Source organism: Saccostrea cucullata, unplaced genomic scaffold (genome assembly GCF_032062105.1).
Source record: "Saccostrea cucullata isolate Sc308-1 unplaced genomic scaffold, CSIRO_AGI_Scuc_v1 ctg18190, whole genome shotgun sequence".
In the NCBI taxonomy this organism is placed as follows: Eukaryota; Metazoa; Mollusca; class Bivalvia; order Ostreida; family Ostreidae; genus Saccostrea; species Saccostrea cuccullata.
Genome location: NW_026926477.1, coordinates 5,017 through 20,574, shown reverse-complemented (window position 1 = coordinate 20,574; position 15,558 = coordinate 5,017). Strand labels below are relative to the sequence as shown.

Here is a 15,558-nt window from a genome sequence, read left to right as displayed (position 1 = left end):
TAAAAAAACTGTAAAAAAAAAAAAATAAATGATAAGTTTGAAATTAAACTATGTTTTATAAAGTTTCAAAAAAGATATTTCTAGCTATTCAAAAAAAAAAAACTATGTCAATTCCTTGAGAAGGAATTGACATAAGATAATCTAGGTGGCTTTGGAAAAATCTTGATATTTTTGTTGGAAAATCCATTTAAATTAGCAACTGTATTCTTGAATCTATCTATCTTAACTACCTACATGTAGAGAGGCGGGGGTACTTACCAGGGAACTTTTTTTGTTTTCTTTTTCAACAAAAAAATTGAAAATTTTGTCAGCTGTATTTAAACGCAGTCCTATATATAGGTCATTGAAATATTTACACGGTACATGCAGTCAAACTGCATAAGTCACTTAAATCTGGGCTTCACAATTAAAATAGGACGTTTAAATTATTCTGTCTATCCATTTAACCCATCGATATATTTGATACAATATCTTGTGTCTCTACAAACAAAAAAAAAAAAAAAAAAAAAAAAAAAGAAAAAGAAAAGAAACAACAACAAGAATCAAAGAAAAAAAATCAAACATTCTTTTTCAATGAATGAATGTAAATAACTGGCTTAAATAGATACCGCACACATGTGGAAAAAATTGAATAATATATTATATAATAAGCACACATATTCCTCATATTACCTAAACTGCAGCCTATATTTGTATGTGTGCAATGTTTTAAGACAAAGGAAAGGTGTCATCGGAGCGATTTCCCCTCCTTATTAAATTTTACACATGTTGTGTAGGAAGTACTCGCGTAATAAGTTTCTCTCAAATATTGTGCTTTAAACATTTTTAAAATTGTATTTTTGATTTTTTCCACCGTTAAAAAAAGAAAACAATTATCAGGTTCACTTATATATCTTAACAATTTTTACTTCTGACACAGAATGTACATGAATATATGAGAATTATTTAAACCCCAGATGCGAAATTTATCTGAATAAAAGATATTAAAGACTTAAATAAAAATATGGATTTTTTGTATGGAATTTATCAATTGAAATTTACATAACAAACAAAGACTTTGATCAAATTCACTTTCAATGATAGTTCAGGCATTATTTGAATTAAGATATAATTAGTGTTGAATCAAGTTAACTAAACGATACGAAGATGCACACAGGATCTTTGTAAAATAAACAATTTAATCATAGAGTCATAGCCACTTAGAGTTTCCATCCGCATCGATATAATATATTTCTTGTAGTCACAGGTGTTTTTTTGCACAAACTTGCAATAATAGCGTGTCAATTAAACGTACTGTTCAGCCTTAAAGATGGTTTTAAAATATATATAATAATATCATGTTGTGAGATGTGTATTGTTTCATTATGTATATAATTAGTAACATTAAGTTTCTTGAACATTCCAGAGTGGTCAACATGTTTGGTCATTTTATCTAGAACATTCTTAAATTTTGTATATGTCCAGATTGTTCCAGTAATATCATGTTTTAACAATTTCTAGAATATTCTAGATTTATAATACTGTATAAATACCCTGTCAATTCAATGCATATAATAATTGTGAATACTTTGTCGTATAAGCACTATTGAGATATAACTGGGATATATAATTACACTGGACATTGTGTGCAACAACGGACACTCTGATGTATGTATTTTTAGATTCTTGCTAAGTTTGTACTTTATGTTTCATATACTTATTATAAACTACTGTAAATAAATTATTGTTAAGTTTAAATTGTGTTATTGATCTTTGCTGGCATTTAGGGTAATTCTGACCCATAACAGAATTGGGGGCTCGTCCGGGATAAAGAATTTTTTTTTTTGCACTTTTGCAGTTTACTGTCAGAATTTTGTTTATTGAACCGTTAAATTTGATTATAAGCCAGCAGAAATCAACATGGTGTTTTCGGTCACAGACTTTCTTAGTTCACCAAGTGTTCAGGTTTTTGATACGTTAAAAAAGGATGACTTGACCGCATTAGGTTTGCATCTTGGGTTAGATGTTAAATCCTCTCAGAGAAAGCAAGACATTAGAATTAAGGTTGCAAACAAACTAGTAGAAGAAAACATTTTTGAAAAATACGATCTTCCAGAATATACAGTTACATCAGAGTTAGGCTCTTATAAAATGGCAGAATATCAATTTCAAGTAGAGTTAGAGAAAATGCGATTTGAAAGAGAAAAATTAGAAAGAGAAGAACGAGAGCGTGAGCGAAAATTTGAATTAGACAAATTAGAAAGGGAAAGAGAAGAGCGAGAAAGAGAAAGACAAGAGCGAGAAAGAGAGCGTGAAATGAACTTTGAATTAGAGAAATTAAAATTACAGAACCAACCAGAACCGTCAGTTGTCAAAACTGAATTTGACGCAGCAAAAAATATCAGATTAGTTCCAAAATTTCAAGAAAAATCTGTAGACAAATATTTTCCCCAATTCGAAAAGGTCGCAGAGAATCTTAAATGGCCACGAAATGTTTGGTCAACGATGTTACAAAGTGTACTTGTTGGAAAAGCGGCTGAGGTATACTCTGCACTAGGGGTAGCTGAGAGTTCAGACTATGAGAAGGTCAAAGCAGCAATATTAAAAGCCTATGAATTAGTACCTGAAGCGTATAGACAAAAGTTCAGAAAGTATAGAAAGTTTGATAATCAAACATTTGTTGAATTTTCACGAGAGAAAGAAGATTTATTCGATCACTGGTTTAGATCTAAGAAACTTGATAAAACTTTTGCTAATTTGCGCCAAGTCATCCTGGTAGAAGAGTTTAAGGAATGTGTTCCTCAAGATTTGAAAACACATTTAGAAGATAAGAATGTGAAAACTATTGAAGAGGCAGCAGTCATATCTGATACTTACGCTCTGTCTCATAAAAAGAATTTTGTATCAAGATCTCAGACTAGCAGTAATTCTACCAATTCAGACACATATAAAAAGAGTGGTTCAGGGTCTCAGTCTTTCACAAGTTCCCAGTCTCCATCCCAAGGTGGTTCTAAGTCCGGTCCAGGACGTTTTGAAGGATCGTCTGGAATAGGGTCGCTTCCTACTTGTAGTTATTGTAAAAAAAAAGGGTCATCTGATCAGTGAATGCTTTAAACTTAAGAGAAAAAATGATTTTGATAAAACTCAACCACACGCTTGTGCGGCAGTTAGAGGTGATAGAGAAGCCTTAGTTTCGATTTGTTCTGACACTCCTGATGTCCAGGGTTCACAGTCCAGTTCTATTGATTCTATGGAGGATTATAAGCCCTTTATGTCTCAGGGATTTGTTTCACTCGGTGACTCTAGCGAAATTAAACCTGTCCAGATTTTGAGAGATACTGGTGCTGCACAGACGTTATTGTTAGAGGGCGTGCTTCCTTTGTCTGAACAGACTTCTACTGGTGGGTCAGTTTTATTACAGGGTGTGGAGCTAGGCGTCATTGATGTTCCCCTGCATAGAATTAGTTTGAAGTCAGATTTAGTTACTGGACCTGTTATCGTAGGTGTTCGACCTACTCTTCCCGTTCCAGGAATTTCTTTGTTGTTAGGCAACGATTTAGCTGGTGGGAAGGTTGTACCTGATCCTATAGTTTGTGAGAAAATCACTTCCAGTGTCATGTGCGATGATGAAGATGATGACATTTATCCAGCCTGTGCTGTTACCAGAGCGATGGCCAGAAGACGAGAAATGGAGGCAGACCATACTCAAGCCTTTGACGAGACGAATTCCTCTGTTGATATTGATTTGAATGACACTTTCTTATCTGACCTTGATGGCACTCAAACAAGCATGGAACCACACAATATCAAGAAGCAAAAGAAGAAAGAACTTTTACCAAAATTTGGTGGTGAGGATGATGAGTTGCATCCACTAGTTAGCCAAGGCAAGGACATCCTCAGCCGAGAACGTTTACTCTCTGAACAACATAAAGACCCAGATATCATTCAACTTAGTAAGAGGGCACTTCCACCAGAAGAGGCTACTAAAGTTGGAGAATGCTTCTATATGAAAGATGGCATCCTTATGCGAAAATGGCGACCACCTGACGCTTCTCCAGATGAAATGTGGCGTGTTGTTCACCAGATAGTGGTCCCAGCTGCTTATCGTCGAGATGTCATGAGTTTAGCTCACGATACACCTATGGCTGGTCATTTAGGTATCAATAAGACTTATAATAGGATTTTGAGTCATTTTTATTGGCCTAAGCTAAGAAAGGATGTTTCGAAGTTTTGCAAGTCATGCCATGTCTGTCAGATGGTAGGTAAACCAAATCAGAAGATACCATCTGCTCCTCTCCAACCCATTCCAGCTTTTGAAGAACCGTTTAGTCGAGTGTTGGTGGATTGTGTAGGACCTTTGCCTAGGACTAGATCTGGAAACCAGTATTTACTTACCATTATGTGTACATCCACTCGATTTCCTGAAGCCATACCTCTAAGGAATATAAAGGCAAAGAGCATAGTTAAGGCCCTAACCAAGTTTTTCAGTTTTGTAGGAGCACCCAAGGCAATTCAGTCGGATCAAGGCTCAAATTTTATGTCGGGGTTGTTCCAGCAAGTCATGCATGAGTTGGGTATAAGGCAATATAGATCAACTGCTTATCATCCTGAGTCCCAGGGAGCGCTAGAACGTTTTCATCAAACCTTAAAAACAATGCTGAAGACCTATTGTTACCAGTATGAAAAAGACTGGGACGAAGGGGTTCATCTTGTGCTATTTGCTGCACGAGAAGCAGTCCAGGAGTCTCTTGGGTTCAGTCCTTTTGAATTGGTGTTCGGACATACAGTTAGAGGTCCTTTGAAATTGTTGAAGGAAAAGTGGCTGACTGAGACTAGTGATCTTAATCTTTTAGATTATGTGTCTGATTTCAAAGAAAAACTTTACAATGCTTGTAAATTAGCACAAGAAAATTTGAAGAATTCTCAGATGAAAATGAAAATGTGGTATGACAAAGATGCCAGAAATAGGGTGTTTAAGCCAGGTGATAAGGTTCTTGTATTTTTACCTATTCCTGGTCATCCTTTACAGGCCAGATTTTATGGCCCTTATGAAATTGAAAGCAAGATCAGTGATGTAAACTATGTAGTTAAGACACCAGGTCGACGTAAAGAGAAACGGGTTTGTCACATTAACATGTTAAAAGAGTATTTTGAAAGGTGTGACCGAAATTCTGTAAAACCAGTTTCCACTTTAGCCAATGCTAAGACTGTTCAAAATTGTATTGAAAGTGATACGAGTGTAGAAATGAATGAGAAAGATTGTAATCAGAGTGTTCGTTTGAAAAACTCAGAAATTTTGGCTGATTTTGATGCCAAACTTGGACATTTGAACATTCACCAAAAAGAACAAGTTAAAAACTTGATGAATGAGTATCATCAAATCTTCTCGGATGTTCCAAAGAAAACTAATGCAGCTTGTCATGATGTTATAGTTGGCGACGCTCTGCCTATCAAACAACATCCGTACCGTCTGAATCCAATAAAATTGCAGTACCTAAGAAGGGAAGTGCAGTACATGTTGGACAATGACATTGTTGAACCTAGTAAAAGTGATTGGAGCTCACCGTGTATTCTTGTACCAAAACAGGACGGTTCTTACCGATTATGTACAGACTTTAGAAAGGTGAATTCTGTTACCAAAACTGATTCATATCCAATACCTAGAATCGATGACTGTATTGACAACATTGGAAATGCGAAATTTGTCAGTAAATTTGACCTGTTGAAAGGCTACTGGCAAGTGCCGTTAACAGAAAGAGCAAAAGAAATATCTGCTTTTGCTACACCAGATGGACTTTACCAGTATAAAGTAATGCCTTTTGGCATGAAAAACGCACCGGCTACATTCCAAAGGATGATTCACTCCCTTCTTCAAGACCTTGAGGGATGCGAGGCCTACATTGATGATGTCGTCATATACAGCAACACATGGGACGAACATCTCCGAATCATGCGTGCTTTATTTGACATTTTAGCTAAAGCAAACTTAACTGTGAATCTTGAGAAGAGTGAATTTTGTCATGCTTATGTAGAGTATTTAGGCCATAAAGTAGGTCAAGGTTATGTTACACCCATTATGGCTAAAGTGGAAGCTATTGCAAAGTTCCCGATTCCTACAAACAAGAAAGAATTAATGAGGTTTTTGGGCATGGCTGGGTTTTACAGAAAATTTTGTCCAAATTTTTCCTCAGTAGTTAGTCCACTTACAAATCTTTTACAAAAAAGGGTTAACTTTGAATGGACAAAGGACTGTGAAAAATCCTTTCATAAAATCAAATCTGTCCTTATGAGCAACCCAGTTCTGTCAACTCCAGATTTTTCTAAGCAATTTAAGCTTACTGTTGATGCTAGTGATGTTGGAATCGGGGCAGCTTTGTTTCAAGAACATAGTGATAAGGTAGATAGAGTTGTTTCTTATTTTTCAAAGAAACTTACAAAATGTCAACAAAAGTATTCCACCATTGAAAAGGAATGCCTTGCTTTGTTGTTAGCTTTACAGCATTTTGATGTTTATTTGAATGTTACTTTGCATCCAATTCTTGTATATACGGATCACAACCCCCTGACATTTTTGCATAAATTGTCAAACAAGAATCAAAGACTGACTAGATGGAGTTTGTTGTTACAAGAATACAACATAACAATTAAGCATATCAAAGGCAAAGACAATGTTATTGCAGACGCCTTGTCAAGAGTATCGTAAACATACTAGATTTTGTATTAATGTACATGTTTTACAATTTAAGTTTTTCATTAACATTCAAACTTTTTAAGGGGGGAGGTGTTGTGAGATGTGTATTGTTTCATTATGTATATAATTAGTAACATTAAGTTTCTTGAACATTCCAGAGTGGTCAACATGTTTGGTCATTTTATCTAGAACATTCTTAAATTTTGTATATGTCCAGATTGTTCCAGTAATATCATGTTTTAACAATTTCTAGAATATTCTAGATTTATAATACTGTATAAATACCCTGTCAATTCAATGCATATAATAATAATACTTTGTCGTATAAGCACTACTTATATAATTACACTGGACATTGTGTACAGCAACGGACACTATGTATGTATTTTTAGCACTTTATGTTTCATATACTTATTATAAACTACTGTAAATAAATTATTGTTATAAATAACTGGGATATATTCTGATTTTCACTGGGACATTGTGTGCAGTGGAGAAGTGCAAATGTTGTAATTTACTCGACACTCAGACACTCTGATGTATGTATTTTTAGATTTTTTGACTTTATTTTGAATTGATCTTTTTTGTTCTTTTTTTTTTAACCTTGTTTGTACTTTATGTTTCATATACAGTTTATGTATATATTTACTGTAAATAAATTATTGTTAAAAAAGTTTAAATTGTGTTATTGTTTATCTTTGTTAAAACACTCGTTAATTTGTAAATGTAATCAATAAATATCATCATGAGATAACAGCAAAAAAGTAAAAATAAAATTGGCATTGTTAATTATGAAAAAGGTACATCTATCTGTTTAACACTTTATACTGATTCATTAAGTTAAAACACAAATTCTTATCTAATAAAAGTGCTGATTCATGCTACAACTCATAACAGAAAATGAAACTTAGAAAATAAAGTTAATTTTGTCCTTGTGATTAAGAAAGACATTTAATATTCGTGTACATTTTAACCCATTTAGTAGACAGCCGTTATTACCTGCATATGGTTTTTATGTATCGAGGAAACGTTTTAATGTGAAAAAAAAATAATTTGCTCCATTGTTGCAAAATTGTTTTTAAAATTAAAAAATAGATGCTTAAGATATTGGTTTGCAATTATTTGAACTTGCTTTGCCTTTTTCAACCTTTTCCCCATTCATTTGCACTCAACATAAAACGGGAAAAGTTAAATATAACCACCTTTTAGATTTTGATAACTAACATATGTTAATGCGAAACTGGTAAATGTCCCAGTGCAAAGATTAAAATTAAAAGTAAAGCATGATATCTCGGTCTAGGTCATATTACACAGAGTACAAACAAACTCAAACAAAATATTTAGAACCTAAAAAAATCTTAAGAAAAGAAAACGAAAATTATCTATTTATTAGATCGCATTTGCTTCATAAATGCAGAAAATAAGAATAAAGAATGTTATTTGACTTTTTAGAACGTCTATAACGTTTTCATCTGACTATTGAAAAAAATTGTTTTAGGAACAAACATTTGATGAACTGTGACAAGAAAAGAATGAACTCACGATGTGATCAGAATAAAACATTAACTTGTACATTGTAACTGAGATCCCCATATTGATGCGACACTAAATTGTGTTACTTTTGTGGATGAAAAAGGTTTTTTGAAATAATCTTAAAAAAAACAAATTTGTGAAAAAATATCAAAATTTACGCAAATATTTGGAAATTTAGAATATTTAAAGGTATCTAAACTTTGTATCTTTGAGAGAAAAGCAAAATTCCCAAGAAAAACAAAAGAATCAAAACAATTCTTCAAGAGTGTTTTATGGATCTAATTGAAGTCTTAAGTTTTTTTTTACATGAAATTTTTAAAAAACACTAGATCAGGTATTGTATTAGTCAGTAATTTGCTAACTGTTGAAATAACCTCGAAATTGGTTTTTATTATGGTATTAGAACTATATTTACATTGGTTTGGGTTGATAAAATATGTTGCAAAATGATGACGATAAAGCAGGTGTATCCGTTATAAGATTTTTGTCTGTTTAAAAATAAAAAGTTAAAAGTTCTATCGAAATGCTAAGATGAATATCTTCAAAGTTTTTACTGCCGATTTCATGCAACTTGCATCAATGTAATCAGTTGTAGCATGATTATATCAATTTGGCACAATAACTATCAGTTATAGTTTTTTTGCTGTCTATGTCATGTGATACAGTTAAAATTACTATTATTCTATAAATTACAAGTAACTTTGTACATTTCAAAAGCATTTATTAAGATGTAGAAAATAAGTGGGTAAATTTTGCAAAGCAAATACGGTCATTCTTTTGGAAAATCCTCAGAGGAACAATCTCAAAATTATGCACAATAAAATAAAGGACTGAGATAATCCATGTCTTGAAAAATAAGCTATGTTGAAAAAGATTGCGTAGGAAAGAATGTAGGTTTGTGTTTACCATAAATGCCCACAAGTATTAAAAAAATATATATCGATCCAGCTTCTTTTTTTTAAAATTCTACTTTATTTGATAACAATGTTATTTAGTTGACTGTTTTGGTTCTATCTATTCATTGCCTGTTTTACTGCTATCTATTTACACGCATTAACATATTTTAGGCCACTCTCATATAAAATAGCCATCTAAATGACACTTGTCTTATTGTTCAGACGATAACTCCGATCAAAAATGACTATCTGTTCATCCTGAACCCTTTTACAACAAGATGTATATTTGCATTTCTCTATTTACCTGAATATCTTTTTTTATTTGACATTACCTGTTCTTTGTTGTAATATGTGCATAAACATGTAAATGTAATAAAGTATGTAAAATATATGTTGACACAGATTCTTTTGACGGATTTCTACTTTATTTGTTTAAAATTTTATTTGGTTGACTTTTTGTTGTTATCAATTTACATGCATCAACATATTTTAGGCCATTCTCTTATAAAATTCCCACATTAATGAACCACGTTTTGTTGTTCAGATGATAACTCTAATCAAATATAACTCTCTGTGTATCGAGAACCCTTTCAACAAAATGTATATTTGCATTTCTCTATTTACTGTAATGCCTTTTCTTTTTAATTTGGCATTACCTGTACTTTGTAATAATATGTGCATAAACATTTAAACATGTAAATTTACCACATACATCAGTGATCAATTTCTTAGTGAATCGAGAATTAATATGTTGTTGAAATATTGTGGAAATTTAGATATATCCTTTTTACTAATCAGGTAAGAAATGATCCAATGTCGCCAAATTGTAAAAACCATCTCGTGAAACGTAGATGCTTTACATATTTTACAATGACTTAGGTACTAAATCACGCCTACCATTTTTTTTTCAGAAATTCCTACAAATGTGACAAAAATATGTTGACACAGCTTCTAATTTCCGATGACTACTTAATTTGCGAATATAGATATTTAATCGACTGTTTTGGTGATATCACTTTACTTTCATTATCAAATTTATTTTACTCTCATATCAAATTGTCATTTAAATGACAAATGTTTGGATGTTCAAACGATAATCCCAAACAAAAATTAATTTGGGGTAAAAATAACTCTCTCTGAATCCTGAACCCCTTGCAACAAGATGTATACATGTATTTGCATTTCTCTATTTACTTTCTTCATTTCTCTATTTACTTGAATGTCTTATTTAATTTAGTATTACCTGTTCTTTGTTTTCATATATGCATAAACATGTAAATGTACCTCATGCAAGAGTGACCATTTTCTGACTGAATAAAGAATTGGAATGATGTAGAAAGATTGTGGAAATTAGGATGTTTATCCTTTTTATAGATAAGGCAAGAAATGATCCAGTGTCGCCACATTGTAAAAACCACCTCGTTAAACGATCGATGCTTTAAATTTTTAAACATTGACAAAGGTAACAAACCACGCCTACCATTTTTTCTTTCCGAGGAAAGCTAAGGTTTCATGTAACCTGCTTTAAGACAAAGTTGAATAGTGTTAGACTATTTTTAGAATGACATCTCTTAGGAAATTACAAATTATTTTTATGGGGAGATAAAAATTGTCCATTTGAAATGTTTTTAGCGTTGTTTGTGATTGTAATTTCATAATTTTCTATGGTCTTTTCCCACACATACTGAAATATGTGAAATTCACTATATATCTGCCTGAAAAGGTTCGCATTTTTATAATACATATTACATCTGTAATATTGTAATATTGTATCTGTGATTTTTGATATTCACTATTTTGGTTGAGTAAATTCGGTTTGCCTTTGTTGTATTTGCATTTTAAGCTGTGATTTTATATTAATCAGGAGCAAATCCGTCATGGTTAAAATTTTTTTTTAGAAAACATGAAGAGCATGTTCTTGTGTATCGAATCAACTGAGAAATATAATCCATATGCAGGTGATGAAGGTATAATTCTGCATAAGTAAGGGAATTTGACGATTGTAAAATTAAAGTCATCACATTACTCATAGAGCGTGGTTGTTAGATTACCATTAACGTCTTTTCCATTTTAAATATCCAAATATACAACAGATGTACCAGACTCTGTGGTATCTTTTATCTGAAGCTCACTAGATATAGGATACTCAGTATATCGACGTAAGATTGAAAGTTACCATTGTTAATTGACAATGCATCGTCGATATATCTAAATGTTGAGTTGAAGGCCACAGCAATTGTTTTCTTTTCTCTTATAAGATTTTAGATAAATTCTGCTTCATATGAATACAAAAATACGTCTGTTTATAACGAGGTATAATCTGTACCAATGGGAATTCCAATAGATTGTTGGAAGACCTGGTCTCCAAAACACATAGATATTGTCAATCAGAAACTCAAGCATCTATGTTTAATGATGTTAAATTAAATCGAACTATTTTTTAAGCCATCTGTATGAAAACTAATCTAAATTGGGCTCTTCAATCGATGACACACGCAATAACACACAGATCAATCATACATTTTTAAGCGCAAATAAACCTAATTTATACGATTATATATCAGGCACATAGGAACACGGGGGGGGGGGGGGCAGGGGAGCTCCCCCCCCCACACACACACTCATACACTTTTTTCCCGACATAATTAACACTGTAGGAAATGTTAATTGAAAGGCTGGTCCCCCCAACTATTAGTAGTATAAGGAAAATGTAGTAAAAAATGATACTGGAAGTAGTTGCCATTGAAAAAAGTTTACCTCTATGATGATCGGTAGCAGAGATCTAACTAATTTTTTTTTTTACTTTTGCAGGTTACATGTATAAATATTTACATTTGTAAATGTTTTCCTTTATATAACACTTCCGAAAGCAATTCGTACCTATAACTGTATAAATACTGGTAAGGGGTCAGGAGGTCATAGATGTGCGTATGAATAAACGTTCGACGTAATTTCTCAGTGACATCATAAAGGGTCGACGCGCGTTCAGTGGATTACGTACATTCCATTCGGTTTGAAAAATAATGCATTTCACACGTTAAAAGTCACAATCAGGCAAATATAAAGTATAAATGAGTCACAAATGTAAATATAGGTAATAAGGTATCATTTTAAAACATCTATCGGGCGATATATACGGGTTGGTACGAGATCAAATTCATCTCGTGAATTTAATCTCGTGACCAACCCGTATTTATATCTCGTTAGATGTTTTAGAATGATACCTTATTTTTTAATTATGTTTTTCTCTGAAGTGGTTGCCGCAGCCAATTCGCGATTCAACAATGAAACATTTTATCCTTTAAATCAAGAATTTTATTTCTTCTTAATTCATCTTTTTTCCAAAAGAAAAAAGAATTTCATTCAAGATGTTTTACTAGACAAATGCAAACGTTGAACTGAGCAACATTAATATACGATACATCTTCGCTTAAATTTCAATCGCCGTTTAGTTTCGTGACGTCCGACAATGTCATTGTTTTTTTAATGTTCGATTCTTCTACCTCATACACTTATTTTAATGTGATTCCCTTGAGCTGAGTAAGGACTTAAACATGACATTGTTAAACCTGTCTTGATTGTATGACTTAAAAATGTCTTGAACAGTGGCTCTCATTGTATAAAATGCAAATGGATTTATACATTGGGAGAAATCCCCGCTTGATTGTGCCAGCATATTTTGCTTTTTGGAGTTTGATATGTACAACACATGATCTACAGTGATTGATTTAATTTTTCACACCTTGAGTACAGATCGACATTAACTGTGCATCAATTTTCTCTCTGAATCTATTTTATTTCAAGCTCACCGGGATATGGTATCGACGTACATGCGAGTGTCCTTACTCAATTTTTTGCTAACCGAAAAATGTGCATTTTAACGTATTCTTCCAAGATATTCTGTTCATTAAAAGTGGAGTTATAAATGGTATTTCATTATTTGATTATACGATAATTGCATTTTATTAAGAATTTAAGATAGAAAAAAAAGTACTCTGGATGCATTTTATTTCTTCGTAGTCAGTTTAAACATTTTCAAGGTCTTTACCAGTTTTTCAGGGGAAAAATATAAAAGAATATTGGAAAAGGAGACCACTCCCCCTTTTTGATGTCATTTTTCATGGCCTTATTTATTTAGATACTCTATGTAAAATTTACGATAAGATATCATAGAACTGCAAGAATGAGTTAAAAATTCCATATTTCATGGAATGATAGTATTTCAACACGTACATGAATTAACAGATTTAGGGATGCCAAATATTCATATCAAAAGAGTTTTACCCAGTTACACAGCCTGGAAATACCATGACTTACAAAAACATTACTAATTTATTAAAAATTAAATTCATGACTTGTGGTTTATTCCATAGATAGAAAAGATTATGTTCACAAGATATTTCAAAATTCATTGATGTACCTACAGCGGTTTTAATTTTATTGCGCTGGTCCACGAACTTGTTGATACTCTCCTCGTATATATAAATAAGACATAATGTTCTTCTGTCTGATCGGACATACCTACATGACGGATATGGAGATAACGAACAGTATTCAATCAAAAAGTCCATAAAACAATACAAAAAAGAGGAGAGCAAACACGGACCCCAGAAACATCAGAGGTGGGATCAGGTGCCATGGAGGAGTGAGCATTCCCTGCCGACCGGTCACACCCGCCGTTTGCTTTTTGTCATGATCAGGAAATAACGGAAAAAAACTGTTGTCAATTCAGTGTATAAAAAATAGACTAACAATTGGTATGAAAAACGTCAGTCACTATTTGACTCAATGATAAATTGTATTTGCTGAAAAGGGCATTGCTTCGATTTAAATAGAACTTACGAAATGATGACTTTAAACGTGACTGCTGATATTTTTTTTCTTCAACTTATTTGCCAATAATTTACCTTGTTTAAGATATTGTTCATACGTAGAGAATGCTCTCGTATCAACTGAGATATATAAACTCCGTATGCAGGTGATGAAGTTATATTGCTGCATAAATGAGGGAGGTTCACAAAAGAAAAGTTAATGTCATCACGTTTATCATAGAGCATGGATGTTACATGTATATTACGATAAACGTTTTTTTTTTAAGTAGAATATCCAAATATGAAACAGATGTGTCAGACTCTGTGGTATCTTTTATCTCACGTTCACCAGGATATATCGTATCGAAATAAGAATGAAAATTACCGTTGTTAATTATCGATACGTCGTCGATAAATCTAAATGTCGAGTTGAAGGCCACTGCAAGTGTTTTCTACTTTTCTTGCTATAGATTTTGCAGAAATTCTGCTTCATATGAATGCAGAAATAGGTCTGCTATTAACAGGGTGCAATTGGTACCCCTTACCTGGGTTGATCATTGATAACTGGAGATAGTTAACTCCCTTAAGTCAAGTTGGCTTAGTAACTTTGGTTAATTATACACTAAAGAGTTCTACTTCCGGTTACATAATTTTTGGTGCCGTGACCAGGATTTGACAGGTGAAAGATCTGCCATGGATGAGCCTTGGTTAGGGTCTTTGGAGGGCCAAAGACCTTTAAGGAGGGAGAAATGTGGCGGTAAGTCGGGTTCTATCGCCGGTGGTCATATAGCTCAGTTGGTACAGCACCTGACCGGAGTGTCAGGTGGCCCGGGTTCGAATCCCCGGTCTGGTCCGCTGCATTTTCTCCTCTCCCGTTACATTTGGTGCCGTGCCATGCACTGGAACTGACAGGTGAAAGACCTGCCAAGGATGAGCCTGGGTTGGGGTCTTTGGAGGGCCAAAGATCTTTAAGGAGGGAGGAATGTGGCGATCAGCCGGGTTTGATCGCCGGTGGCCAGATAGCTCAGTTGGTACAGCACCTGACCGAAGTGTCAGGAGGCCCGGGTTCGAATCCCGGTCTGGTCCGCTGCATTTTCTCCTCTCCCGTTACAGTTAGATATAAAGAATTAAAATAACTCAACAAGTAATATTGTTTCCTTAAGTTTAAAAAAAAAATGAATTTTGACAATGTTACAATGCATAAATTTTAAACCCAGTCAATATTGCACATATTTTAAAGAAAGTTTAAGCAGATATTTTAAAGCGAGTTGCAGTTTATTTGGAAGCTACGGAAGTCCATTAGTGCAAACCTCTATATATAAAGGAAATGCGATATATATAAAGAAAACCTCGATATATATTAAAGAAATGCGATATATATATAGAAAACCTCGATTTATATATAAAGGAAATGCGATATATATGAAGAAAACCTTGATATATATAAAGAAAATGCGATATATATAAACAAGACTTCGATATATATAAAGAGAAAAATTTCCACTGCCTGACCTTTAACATGTTTAATGACCTACATTTCAACAGAGACTTCACCAATATATCCATGATAAGCAGCTCCCGGTCCAATGTTTTGATTGCAATCAGTTGATGTGGCTCTTTCAGGATGGTATTCAGCGTGTTGTGTTTT

The 15,558-nt window shown here is 33.3% G+C and overlaps 1 non-coding gene across 1 annotated transcript; it reads left to right on the top strand.

The window, feature by feature from the left end:
* Positions 1–14,923: 14,923 nt before the first annotated feature.
* On the top strand, positions 14,924–14,996 carry Trnaf-gaa (transfer RNA phenylalanine (anticodon GAA)). Its single transcript has one exon. It is a non-coding gene; the product is annotated as a tRNA-Phe (tRNA).
* The last annotated feature ends 562 nt before the right edge of the window (positions 14,997–15,558 follow it).